The sequence below is a fragment of the Lytechinus variegatus genome, chromosome 2, assembly GCF_018143015.1.
Source record: "Lytechinus variegatus isolate NC3 chromosome 2, Lvar_3.0, whole genome shotgun sequence".
Taxonomy (NCBI): domain Eukaryota; kingdom Metazoa; phylum Echinodermata; class Echinoidea; order Temnopleuroida; family Toxopneustidae; genus Lytechinus; species Lytechinus variegatus.
Genome location: NC_054741.1, coordinates 40,865,476 through 40,879,732, shown reverse-complemented (window position 1 = coordinate 40,879,732; position 14,257 = coordinate 40,865,476).

The following is a 14,257-nucleotide window of genomic DNA, read 5'->3' as shown; positions in this document are numbered from 1 at the left end:
CACTTTTGTACAGGCAGCATGCTTATTCTTTAACCTTTCTTGAATTAACATTCATCACTATGAATGCTCATTAAGATAGAAATGTATTTCTAGTTCAGTGTGTATGCCATCGTCACCGGACGGACCTACCACATTCGGTTAGCTAGATGTGCTGTGTTAAAGGCATATTAGAGATGTTCACTATGCTCACAAGTTCTGCACCAGGTTCTTACCTGCTCTCGTGATAGCCCCGCCTTCTTAAAGTTGATTTAAGAAGACGATTCCAAATATTGAGATATTTACATTAATAGCAACCTTACAACCTCCAAACACTTAGAGGTGATTCGACCCCCCATTTTCTTGTTTTGAAATAGTGAATTTGAACGATTTATCCACTCATTTTCCTGAGTTCACTCCTGCAATGCCTACCAAGACGGGTGTTCTTTGACTCTGACGTCACCGGGGGGTATAGTAAACAAGGCAGCTCGTTTTGTGTACTATGCACGTATGTCTTCATATTTACCTTTGTGTCAAAACTTCATTTTATCGCTATTGATTTTGTATGTGAATGATATTGAAAGGAAGTAATAATTATTCAAAGACATATAGTCAATAATATGTCCCTACATTGTTAAAACTGTTCTTCTTTGTTGCGATTCTTAGACGTTTTTAATGCCTTGTTTTCGTTTGGGACTGTGTCCGTAGTCAAACAAGTCATAATGGAATAAACTGCAGTTGAAGTTGTATCTGCGAGCGGAGAACTTGCAAATAGGAAATGATTAAAAGTATATTTATGGCCGTACTATTATTCCAAATATATAAATTTCCTCAGAATGGTACCATAGACCCTAAAGAATAATTTCAAGGCGAATAAATATGAAATTTGATCGAGACCTCACCAGTCGATAACGTAGCAGAGTGTTATCATGACATATTTATCCGCGTGTGAAGCGGCTCTTGCAAAAAACACAGTTGGTTGCGGAATTGCTTTGTGCCGACCGGCCGCCCGCTCCGGTGCAGCTAGCTGTCAAGCTACCGGTACCATATACTAGTGCTGCAGCCGAACTGCCGAACCGAACGGAAGTTCGCCGAACTTGGCACTTCCGAACCGGACCGAACCGAACCGAACTCAAAGGCCTGGTTCGGAAGTTCGGTAAAAAAAAAAATGTTTGTTTGCAATGCATGAATGCGATGACTACATAGATTTAAGTATAAAATCAATAAAATATATATTGGTTAGTGATTGTGCACAAAGAGAATTCCACTCAATATATTTTTAAAATCCACTATGATAGCTCCATCTTGTCTTTGATTGAACTGTTATCAACTTAAGAATATTTTATTTACATAAATATTTTTTTCTTGATAAAATGAGGGGGCATTTGAAGCTAAACTCGGTATAAAAGAGTGGTGTAATTACGTATTGCCGTAATCGATCGTGATCGTATCGGACCTAATCATTTTGTATTTAATAAAGAAAAAGAACCAGACATAAATTCATTCCTCGTAAATGACCAAGTATGACAGTTTCGGTCTCGTGTTTGATTAAATTTTTATCATTTTCAATTTTTTTTATAAACATGAATAGGCCTGGGAGTAAACATCGATTGATCGAATGGTTCGATTGGCATGCCGCCATCACCAATCGATTAGCAAAATTTACACTAATCGAATGTTCGGCAGATCCCGATTATGACGTTGGATACCTCTAATACCCAAGTAATAAAAATAAAATGACAAGAAAACAATGATGACAGCTGTTTTTTACAGGTTTAAAAATCATGTTACCGAGGTAATGTTTCAAAAATTATCAATGATTGTATCACATTCACAGTACATACCAACATGATAGCGCTCCGAAAATGTTAATCCCACCCGACCTTGCCCTCATACACAAATAAGTCATTGTGTGCGTGCACAATATAAGTAAACACATAACCAGCTCACTTGAGCTGATTGGACCTTCGGATAGCCAATGAAACTTGGAAACAAAGAAGCGGAAGGCATGTGGTTCCCTTATCAGGAAAGGTCATGACTTCAGAAATGAATTGACCCCTCCCCCATCTGTGTGTGTGTGTGCGTGTGAGGAAAGAGAGAGGGAAGGAAGGGGGGAGCCAGAATTTCTTCATGTTTCAGAACAATGCAACCTTTTTTATATCCCCTCCTCAAACAATGAAAACTACATTCCAACACGCGCCGCCTTCACCAGTACTTTCTCGACTAGTCTCCAAAAATAGACCCAGTTAACATGTAGGTTCAAATGATAAAAAATCGTTATTTTGAAAGGTATATCACATGAAATATTTTTTTTTAATACATGTGTACATCGTGGGCAGTGCCACAAGTGGAGGCGGGGACATGGTGTGGGCAAGGGATGAAATTTTCAAGTGAAATCTCCACCTGGGCTCAGTCTCAAGAATATACTTCATGAATGAGTTGTTTACGTCTTTGGACTCGGCGGGGCTGATTCATTTATATGCAGGGGTGTGCACTTGGAGGGATGAATGCATAATACCCAGTTACCAGTATTAATTTAGGAAAGATTTTCATTGACAATAATCTGAAAGATTTAATCTCATTTCATGAAGTTTCTTTGATATAAAAAACTCATGGAGAAGGGGCAAAGGCCTATTTATGCTAAACATGTGACTTGAGGAGATTTCTTCATGGGGGGGTCACCATAAAGTAGGACAATTATTGTGACTTAAAAGACGTAATTCCCGACGAACAATCGAACATTCATTTTTCCAGAAATAATCGAAGGTAATAATACAATCGTCCAGGCCTAAACATGAATATATTTTTTCCTTATAAAATGTGGGGACATTTTAAGCTTAACTCATTAAAAAGTGTAGTTAATTACGTATTGCTGAAATCGGATGTACATTAATTGAAAAGACATAATTAATTCCTTGTGACTGACAAAGTAATGGTAAAGTATATTCCACCTTCTGAAATTTCCATATTAATATAAAAGATAAATAAATAAGAGATGAAGGAATGAGGTGAAAAAAACACAAAAGATAAAAATTCAAACCAAATCAACGCATGTTCCCTGATCGATGTTTCCGGAAATGGGTTGGTAAGGAAAGTTGAAACAGGAATCCCAAACAACCTGCTCTCGGTCGCTATTATACAGGTAAAATTCGTATTCCAATCTTGAAACGTTTTTCCATTGTCATATTTTCTCTTAAAAGTGGTTTTATCTGCCAATTACTGAAATGAAATGATAAATTATCAGTTCCGTCTTATTCTGACGATCAACGCCGATGATTTCACAACACTAAAATATGCAGTACAGTCCCATGTACTCATTTTCGTGTTAGAAATATGTTTGAAGTCACGTAAGCGTCGATCTTTCCTGGACCAAGAATGCCTGAAATTTATCTTTTAAAGTAATTCATTGACCAGATTTTACCACTTTTCAGAAAATAGGGACTTTCTAAAACACCGTATTCTTTGAATGTGAATTTTACCGTATAATAACAGTTGAGAAGGAGGTTTTTGTTATGTCTGCTATTCACATTCCCGATCAACACTTTCCAATTTGAGAAGCTGCGTTGCAATGACATCGTAATCGATCATGTCAAAGCTACATGAAATAATCGTGAAAAAAATATTCTGATCTTTGTAATTCTGTTTCTGTCCTGATTCTCTCGTTATCAATATTTTTTTTCTTTTGATTTTTTTTATTTTCATTTTAAAAAAAATGAAGTAGAAATGACTTATTTTTGTTAATTAAAACAAAAGAAAGTTCAACAATTATCTTAAAATATTCTTTTTACGAAACAAAATTAAATATTAATACATGACGGATCATGCACCAGATTACTGTTTGTAGGTCGGCGATCTTTATTTTTTATGTGTTAAATTTAATTGGCATTAATTGCCGAACCCCGAACCGAACCAAAGTTCGGAAAAAAATTGCCGAACCCTGCCGAACCGAACCGAACCCGAACATGCCGCCTACTTCAGCACTACCATATACCTTTCTTTATGTTCTTGCTGCATGTCTTCAACTCACTTGCGAATTGCGTTTGTATGTGTGACGGTGACGGTAATTAAATATAGAAAACAACTCGGAAGGCCGAGAAGAATAGTACGTACGTTTTTATTTAAGATTGTTCTGTGGAGTGAGCTATGAGTGGAAATGATCCAGAGTATATAAAAATGGAGTCAAAGACAATAGGAAAGAAAAAAAGACGCCAGGGGATCACTGCATGGTCATGAACTGCGGGTCGACAGTAAACTACAGACCCCACTACAGTGCACTCAATGCCTGGCCATGCTGTGTGTATTGTATAGGCGTGCAGCACGCACAGAGCTGAGCTCGCAGCCGGAATTACTTTTCCAGCTACTCACTTGATCGAACATCGTGATAACATCAATGAGATATAGTGAAAATATCATTCAATAACTCACTGTTTGCAATCTTACATCATGATTTAAGAGTTCATGATAATTATTCATACAGGGAAAGTAAAGATTTGTACATATGATTCCTCTTTGTTTGATTTGAGTTGCTTTGAAAAAAAAATTTTAAATCAGCTTTCTCTCTCTGCATAGCATTTCTGTATTACACCCCGGCACCTCTTATCCTAAATTCCCCCGGTGACGTCAAACTCAGAGTGATTTTTCTGTACACTCGTCTCTCGGGCTCTGACAGGTGGCATATTTCATAGACTTTCAAAGCAAAATATCGAGAAGGCAGCGGATTTTTGTGACATGCTATCTGTTTGAACAACTGATATATACTATATATTGTTTGTGGAACCCATATTTATGGAAACCCACCCCCTTCTTAATTCAACTTTAACTGCACCTTCTCTGTCAGAGCCTTGGTCATGCAATGCTCAAAATTTTGTCTGTGCCATTCTGGCCCTAAAACTCTTGGAAAAGAGATTTTGGTTCAGTCCTGTACACTTGCATCATTAGAGTTGATAGGGAGTTGTTTGTGACTTTATAGTATGAAAAATTGGAGATGAGAATGAAGGACCCCATTTTTTTTCAATCCTTCCTTTTCTAAGAGGTTGGTGATGGGAGTCGCTTGTCTTCTCTGAATCTTGCCAAGAAACGTAGCATCTTGCTCCCAGTTATTTACCCCTGTAACAAGCCAGTCGCTTCCAGCCCCATCCTTGCCAAGGATGATGACACTGCCATCCTCCTACATGCATGTGAGGGTGGTTGATGCAAGCAAGAGCATAGATGTAGCTTCTCCAGTTTCAGTCTCCACTAGGCCTGAATCATATCGATTATTTCGAAAACCGCGTTCGACAGCTTTGATTCGATTGAACATCGATTCCTTGAATTTTGAAGGCGGGAAAATTGAGTCAATTCTGTGACGGTATGCGCTGGGAGGGTAAGCGTTGCACAAGCAGATGACAGAGCAAAGTTCGTTTGTATTTTTCCATTATCACAAAACACAAACTAGCACATCAATGATGTGGAGCTCATCCGGCATCTCGCAACAAAATTTAACACAATTTTAATTTCAGCCCAGTTGACACTGTAGTGAATTATATTGGTGACATAAATTGAGGATATAGAATTGAAATTGATGAAGAAATGACATCGAAGCATTTTTGTGATCTATGAATAAATTTCATATGAATTAAGTATTAATAATTATCTAATCAAAGTTTCTTAATTCTGTGTAGAACCTTGGTGAACCTAATGTAGCTCTCAGATGGAACAAAAATATCAAATTACTATCAACAAATAAATAAGTAATTTTTGTGAGTTTTGAAAATATATGAATAAATTAGCATATTTAATGAGTTTCAAAATTCTATGTTGAAATTTTATGTCACCACCTCGAGCTATCATATAAAGCAAACAGAATTGAATTGATCAACAAATGAAGAAGGAAAAATATTTTTTGTGATTTATGAATAAATTTTGCATAAATTAGAATAAATGATTTTCCAGACAAAATTTCAAAATTTTGTGTACAAGTTTGGTGAACCTCATGCAGCTCTACCAGATGGAAGAAAAAAAAAATCAAAATCTGTCAACAAATAAAGAAGAGGCATTTTCTGTGATTTATGAATACATTTTGCATGAATTAGCATAAATAATTTTCCACTGAAAATTTCAAAATTCTGTGTAGAAGTTTGGTGGGCCTCATGAAGTTCTACCAGATGGAAGAAAAAATATCAAAATCTGTCAACAAATAAAGAAGAGGCATTTTCTGTGATATCTGAATAAATTTTCGCATGAATTAGCATAAGTAATTTTCTACTGAAAATTTCAAAATTCTGTGTAGAAATTTGGTGAACCTCATAAGGTTCTACAAGATGGAATAAGAAAAAAAGTAAAAATCGGTCAACAATTAAAGAAGAAAAAGCATTTTACGTGATTTTTTTTAAATATGAATAAATTAATTTCGCATAAATTAGCATAAAAATTGTTCTACTCAAAATTTCAAAATTCTGTGAAGAAGACTGGTGAACCTCTTGAAGCTTTACAGATGGAAGAAAAAATGAAAATCGGTCAACAAATAAAGAAGCATTTTATGTGAATTTTTAAAAATATGCATAAATTTATTTCGCATAAATTAGCATAAAAATTGTTCTGGTCAAAATTTAAAATTCTGTCTAGAAATTTTGAATCCCCCATCTAGTGCTATCATATAAAGCAAACAGAATTGAAATCGGACTTGAAATGGCGAAGTAGTAGCATTTTGAAATTGTGGACGGACGACAGACACCACGCCACGGCATAAGCTCATCTTGCCCTTCGGGCCGGATGAGCTAACAAAGGGACAAATGCATAATTCTACCCAAAATATCTTAAACAATGATATTTGCAGATGACAACATGTAAGTTTAAAATGAAACAATATTAAAGACATGAATCACACAGAGTTGATCCACATGATTTTTGGTCAGCATTCGCACTCCGGACTCGCACACACTACAGCCCCATACACTCTCCTGAAACGACAGGCGTGCTTGCCGGCAAACAAGTGCTATACCATCGGAGAGCACTGTAACTAGCCTGAGATGTAGTTGGATCCAAAATGAGCTCCAAATTGATGGGAATAAATATCATACTTAATTTTCTCTGGATGGTCATTTGAATTGGTATTCAATGCTGATATAACAATTGTGAGGAAAGATTGTGGAATATGAGTGATTACGATGTTCGAGAATTGATTTTAGAAACAAGAGAAGAGCATGCGGAGATCAAAATAAATACCAATGTCTAGTATCAAGCTCTAAATTTATATAAAATACTAGAATTTTAATTCGTCATGAGGACAAATTAGGTGATCTGTCTCTGATTTTATGATCACGAAGACAATCAGCATGTTTATTGAGATAAATATGATCATCATGATGAAAAATGAACTTTTCTTACGAAAGGAATATGTTGAATACTCTTGAAAAAGAGGGAAATGAGAATATGTGAAATACATGTAGGTGTAGGCGATACACATTCTACATGTTATAGGCTTATTAAAAACGATTTTAATCTACTTAATTGTGCGATACTTGAACTTATATACCTTGTAATGGTGATTAAGGAACATTTGCGAAATGTTTAAAAAAAAAAATTATGTCCACTTTTGGGTTCAAACCGGGGACCCTAAGGACGCAAGTCTGATGCCTTACCCATTGAGCTACACACTTCCCATAGACTTAACACATAAGCAAAACGAGAGGATCTGAAATCCAACATTGCAAGTGAAATACGGGCATGATCCCGGCATCTGATTAGAAAACAAAGACCACATTGCGATAGCTTACAATCTCAGCTACAACATACTCAAAGCTCAGAGAAAACCAACAAACAGAAATGGAGATATGGCTCGCGAAATAGAGGAATGTAAAATCCAGTTTCGAGAAAAAGTCATTTCCCATAGAGATTGCACACAAAATGAGCGAAAATGACATGCCTCTATAACTTGCCATTTTTCAGGATGATCCATTCCTTTAAAAGTGAATTAAGACATCAAATTAAGAAGAGCATGTTCTCAGCTACAACATATTGAAAACTGAGCGAAAATTGACAAATATTTACAGAGTTAGAGTCAAATTTGCATAATTATGATGACGTCATAAGTAGCAAAATGGGAATTTTGAGTTCCGACGCCATTTTGATGACGTCATGATAAAATTTCGGGTCAAATGTGACATGAAATCACATCTCCCATCCATACTCTATTCGAATATGAAAAAAAAATGGGGGTCAACAAACTACCTTAAGAGCTATAATGAATTTTGTATAGGCATGTTTTTGCACATATATTGTCTATGGTTAGTGTGCGCGTGCGCGCATGCTGTTAACTTTGATGGAGGCTAATTCCTTTATTTATGGAAGCTTAAAAGTGCCACCGAGATGTTGAGATAATTATCTCGGGAAGTCGACATCTTGATAGCAAAAGATAAGATGACGAGATCCCATATCTCATCATGTCGACATCTTTTAGAAGAGATGATGAGATGACAAGATCCTGGATCTCATCATGTCAACATCTTCAAGAAGAGATGATGAGATGACAAGATCCCGGATCTCATCATGTTGACATCTTGTAGAAGAGATGATAAGATGACAAGATCCCAGATCTCATCATGTTGACATCTTGTAGAAGAGATGATGAGATGACAAGATCCCGGATCTCATCATGTTGACATCTTGTAGAAGAGATGAGATGACAAGATCCCGGATCTCATCATGTTGACATCTTTTAGAAGAGATGATCAGATGACAAGATCTTGGATCTCGTCATGTCTACATCCAGTGGAAGAGATGATCAGATGTCATGATCTCGTAACTCGTCATGTCTACATCTTTAAGAAGAGATGATTAGATGACATGATCATGGATCGAAGATCTTGTCATCTGACCATTTCTTCTAAAAGATGTTGACATGACGAGATCCGGGATCTTGTCATCTGATCATCTCTTCTAAAAGATGTCGACATGATGAGTTCCGGGATCTTGTCATCTCATCTACAAGATGTTGACATGATGAGATCCTGGATCTTGTCATCTCATCATCTATTCTACAAAATGTTGACAAGATGAGATCCGGGATCTTGTCATCTCATCATCTCTTCTAAAAGATGTCAACATGATGAGATCCGGGATCTTGTCATCTCATCATCTCTTCTAAAAGATGTTGACATGATGAGATCTGGGATCTTGTCATCGCATCATCTCTTCTAAAAGATGTCAACATGATGAGATCTGGGATCTCGTCATCTTATCTTTTGCTATCAAGATGTCGACTTCCCGAGATAATTATCTCGACATCTCAGTGGCACTTTTAAGCTTCCATATTTATTACTTGTCGTAGAAGGTTGATCAAGGTATCAAATTGTTCAGAATTATATTATCGGTGCATTGATATGAAAAAAATGGCGATCCTATGTTTTATAGTGCTGTTACGCGCGAGAACGCGTGCGTAACCGTGCGCGCGCGCAAATTTTTGAAACGCTTAAAATGACCTGATTCGTACTTTGTTTTGGTCAAAAAGAGATTTTGAGCATTTTAAAATTTTGAGGTGCGCATACGTGCACGTCAAAATTTTAACATGACCTTTGATGACATGGGCAGTTGACCCTTGACCTGAAGTTAATATGATGTAAATATTATTAATTTTTGATAATTGATAATGAAGATATGATTGATAATGAGATTTTACAAAATGGCGTCTAGATGACGTCATGATGACCTTTTGACCTTGAACTTGCTTTATACACATCACATAATAAGTCCCCATATCTGATGATATTTTGAAGATAATTGATGATGTAGATTTTGAGATTTTGTGCTCACAAGAAGAGGTGGGAAAATAAAAAGAAATAATAAATAAAGAAATAAAAAAGAAAATTCGTACAAAATTAATAGTTGATCTGTCGATTGACAGATCACCTAATTATTGGATGTTAAATACACGTATACAATTTTATTACATTTTATGGACATGTTCATATGGAAGTATTAATACTGTCATTATTTTTATTTTCATTCCATCTCTGGATGTCTAGCTCCGACAAAAGAAGCACAATTCGCATGCGCGTTTGATGACGTATTACATATTTTCCATTCATGAATTCAAAGCCCAAAGTCGGGCACAAAAGAGCTTCAAATAGATTGAAACAAATATCAAATGTAATTTTCTCTGTTTTGTCATGTAAAATGTTATTATTTAGTGATATTACGATCATGAGAGGAGTTTATACATATTAACAATGTTTGAGAATCAATCCTGACGTGATAATTTTTTAAACTAAATTTTAGACAAGTGCACTCACTCACGTCGATCGTGATGTGATGTCCGTCATTAAAAATTGAAACGAAATACAAATATTTCACATCTAGCTCTAAATTCATATTAATGATTATCACATGCAAATTATTGTTAAAAATATTTTTATTAAATTATAATAATGCAGTTCTTATATAGCGCATTTCATACCTGAAAGGACTCTCAATGCACTCTACAGAAATAAAATTATACAACATAAGGAATTACTTAGAACAACACTTAAACAAGATGAACATCAATCAGTTTGTCAGGATCAAACCTGGGTTTTTGTTTACCTAAAGATTTGGTCACCAATCACCCCAAATCACATAAACAACCTCACATACCCCAAGCATCCTTTTTTAAAGTAAAGAGAGCTATGATGTAGTCAAAGTACACATAAGTAATTGCACTGCACAATAATCATTCAGGTTTAAAGTTGTTTATTACAACTATATCATTTCGCTCCAAATGCGATTCATTTCCATGGAAATTTCAACAATAAATATAACATAGGTTCACATATAAATGATATTGACTTTCAAAAGATAACAAAATAAATTAAGTTTGATTTGTCAATTTAGAATATCAGATTTGGAAAAAAAAATATCAGTAATGGATGGGAGAAATAATAATTTGTCCGGACAATATAAAGGGTTTATATTAAATTAAAGGATTTCCCTGATTAAACATGGATGCAGTCCATATGATGTCGATGAAAACATGACACGTTGACCGAAATGGCGGTTATCCGATGACCTTGAAAACCGATGACGTAGAATGACGTATGTCGAAGGTTATCGGAGATCCACGAAGTCCGTCAAAGAATGGCGTCACCAAAGTCTAGGCGCTTTCGACCTGTCGCATGGCGTCGAGAAGAAACTAAGCTGAACTCGGGGTTGAATATTCAGGATACATCATCTTGGTTCAGGGCTGACGAAAACTGAAGGCTTCTATGGATGTAGCCCCAGAATAAAATGGCTGTCCATGGATAACAGCTCCCTGACCAAAGGACCCTTGAAAATTGAATAAATTCCCATTATCTAAAATGGCAAATCCTAATTTTTAACATCTCAATGATTACTTGTATAAATCATTTGTTAATACATGTCTTTCTTATTATTTAATAAGCAACGACAGAATATCTAGATAGTATTAATTTATCAGCATAAATGTGTCAATCCTAAAAAAAAATGACATTAATTCTCTCCTGAAAAAATACTGAAATACAACCATTCCATCACTTCAATATATTTGTGATAATTATTTAAAGCCGGAAATTTTTAAAAACTCACAGCGTAAAATGTATGCTTATCAAAGTTACCGAAAATAGGCTTCTGATTAATATAATTATCACAACAAAATCTGGATAAGAAATTCAGACCAAAATTACCTCTTTGATTGAAGAATCTAATATTTCTCTTTTTAAGCTGAAATATACTGATAAAAATATAAAGTAGACTCACCACCATTGTGGGTAGGAAAAACTCCAAAATTAATTAAAACTGAGGGTCATATCTTCCTTGCTCCTCAGAACACAACCTCTCTCGAAGAGTAACAAAATGAAAGTGATCCTACTCTCTGTGCACAGCAATGAGGTGCACTGTACAATCAATAGACCTCGGGCGGGTCTTGGAATGCTAAGTGTTTATTCCACCTGTTACTAGAACCTGGAACCTACAACAAAAGAACCTACAAGAACTGAATACTTTATAGCCCTTCCTATTTAAAGTAATTAAATACATAGGTTTTTATTACACCACTCAATCAATAATACTGCCATGACAAGGCCAAAATCAGTAATTTATCATTACCTTTTAAATTTAGACTTTCTTTATTTAAACACAACTTTCAAAATTACACCATTAATCAATTTTTCCTGTTAACATTTTCTATGTTAAATAAACAAATTTTAGAATTTGGCTTGAGTGCAAAAATAAAAAACAATTGCTTGTGACAAACTTACATATGGCATAATTATTGGGTAAGGTCTATTTGAATGCTTCATTAAAGAGAAATGTTTTAAGTTGGGATTTGAAAACTCCAGGATTATTTTGTGATCGGAGAGTACTGGGGAGCGAATTCCAAAGGGAATAATGTTTTATGGTCATGATATTAATATTATTCATGAAAGCAAGGTCTATTTTACATCAATCGCATCAATATTCTGGTTTGATTAAAGCACAGTACTGCGAATGCGCAAGCGATGGCGATGAGCTCCATTCATGAATTCATCGTGCATAAATTATCTGAGCACGAGCACACGAGTAAAACTTGACCTCGAAATAAACTTCATATAAACTTCAAATTAATGGTGAATAGGCATTATAATTACACAATTGGTTTCACATTTGGGGGAATATAAGTCAATTAAGTCGTAGTAGTGCTACATTACTATTTGTTTTGATGATTGTGTGACCCAAACGACATTAAATCTATTTTGTTGTCTTTTTTTATGCACCAATTTTGCAAAACCTGCACCGGCGCTTGATGACATCGATCGAACACCGATTTTAAAATCAATTTGACTCGGGCTCAGTCTCCACCTTATCTATTTTTGGATAGAAGCCTCAACCTCTTTTTCTCTATTCTCTGAGGTCGCATACATTGTATCCCAGCTTCTTTTAGGGACCCTTCATCCCCGATGAATCTTCTCTTAATTGCTTGGAAGCATTTGGATGCAAAGGAGCAAAGTCATCAGATTTCTCAGCGTGAATTTATCAGTTCATTATCAGGAACATATTGGGTCTATTAGGTCTCCGAACAGCTCCAGACTTGAGGTCTTTGCAATCTGGTGAAGTGAACAGGATGTCTCTCACTTTCCTCATCACACTATTTTGTGCTATCGCTCAGCTTTTGCCACAATATCGAAAGATGTCACTGACTTTTCAGGGCTATCCAAAACCCAACTGCTTTTTAAGTCTTCTGGGCTAGTTCTTCTTGATGTGACCAGCCTGTCTTACGCTAGCTCCTTCTGGAGTCCTTCTTAGGTTCCTGAAGTGCTAGGGAAAAAAAGCTCTTCGAAACTATGTCTCACTTTTGTTTTAGCACTTGATCATTAAGTGTTCTTCTGGTAGCAACCAGTTCTGGTCATGGTTGAAGGTTCCTCCAAGCCCTTTCATTCACCCATGAACCATCTTGATGGCAGAAACATTGGTGTTTGCCCCTTTCCAGTGCTTCTTTATAGCCAGGAATCAGAGTAAGACTACATGTACCACCACTGGTAAAGTTGAGCTTTCTTCTTAGCCCCTTCTCGTCCTTCTTATCTGTTAGAGAAGACAGGGTCTCTTGCCTGTCAGAGCTTGTGTGGTACCTGGTGAGGGTGAAATTACACTTTCAGGGCGATCAGCTTTTCCCCTTGCATGAATCCTTTCTCCCAATTCTATTTTTCATCTCACGAGGACACCTGTATAAGCAATCCAGGCTATATTCACTTATGCTCTTCTCTCCGGTGTTATGCCTTAAAGTCACCGCACACCTTACGACTCGACTGGTTTGCGACTGAGTGATTAGAGATGAATTGCAAGGTAGTCATAAAGCCTTGACACTGTGCACCTTGCGATCTGGTCTGCGACTCACACATGCGCTTTTTGCTTTTTGCCATAGCAACTGAGAAAATGGCGCTTACTACTGCGTATGCGCGTTGCATATCATGTACGCGTCGTGACTCTGCAGTCTGATCGGTTGGAAGTTGGATTGAGCTTGCGATCCATTTGTAAGGATTCAACATGTCAAATCCTTACAATTTTCTTTGCGATTTATCTATGACAAGAGCTGTGATGTAACATTTCCCTTCACTCAGTCGCAGACCAGTCGGGTCTTAAGGTGTGCGGTGGCCTTAAGGTCTATGGTACTTACAGTTTCTTCTGAGCCCTTTTCAAGTCAGACAGTTTATTTCGCAAATTTTTGTAAGAAGCTTTGGGCATTCAACCTTTCCTACTTGTTGTTTTTCTTGATAAGCATGCCTTCCTGTCGAAGAGCTATTTGCTTCTTGTGCCCTCAAGTTGACAGCTTCTACTG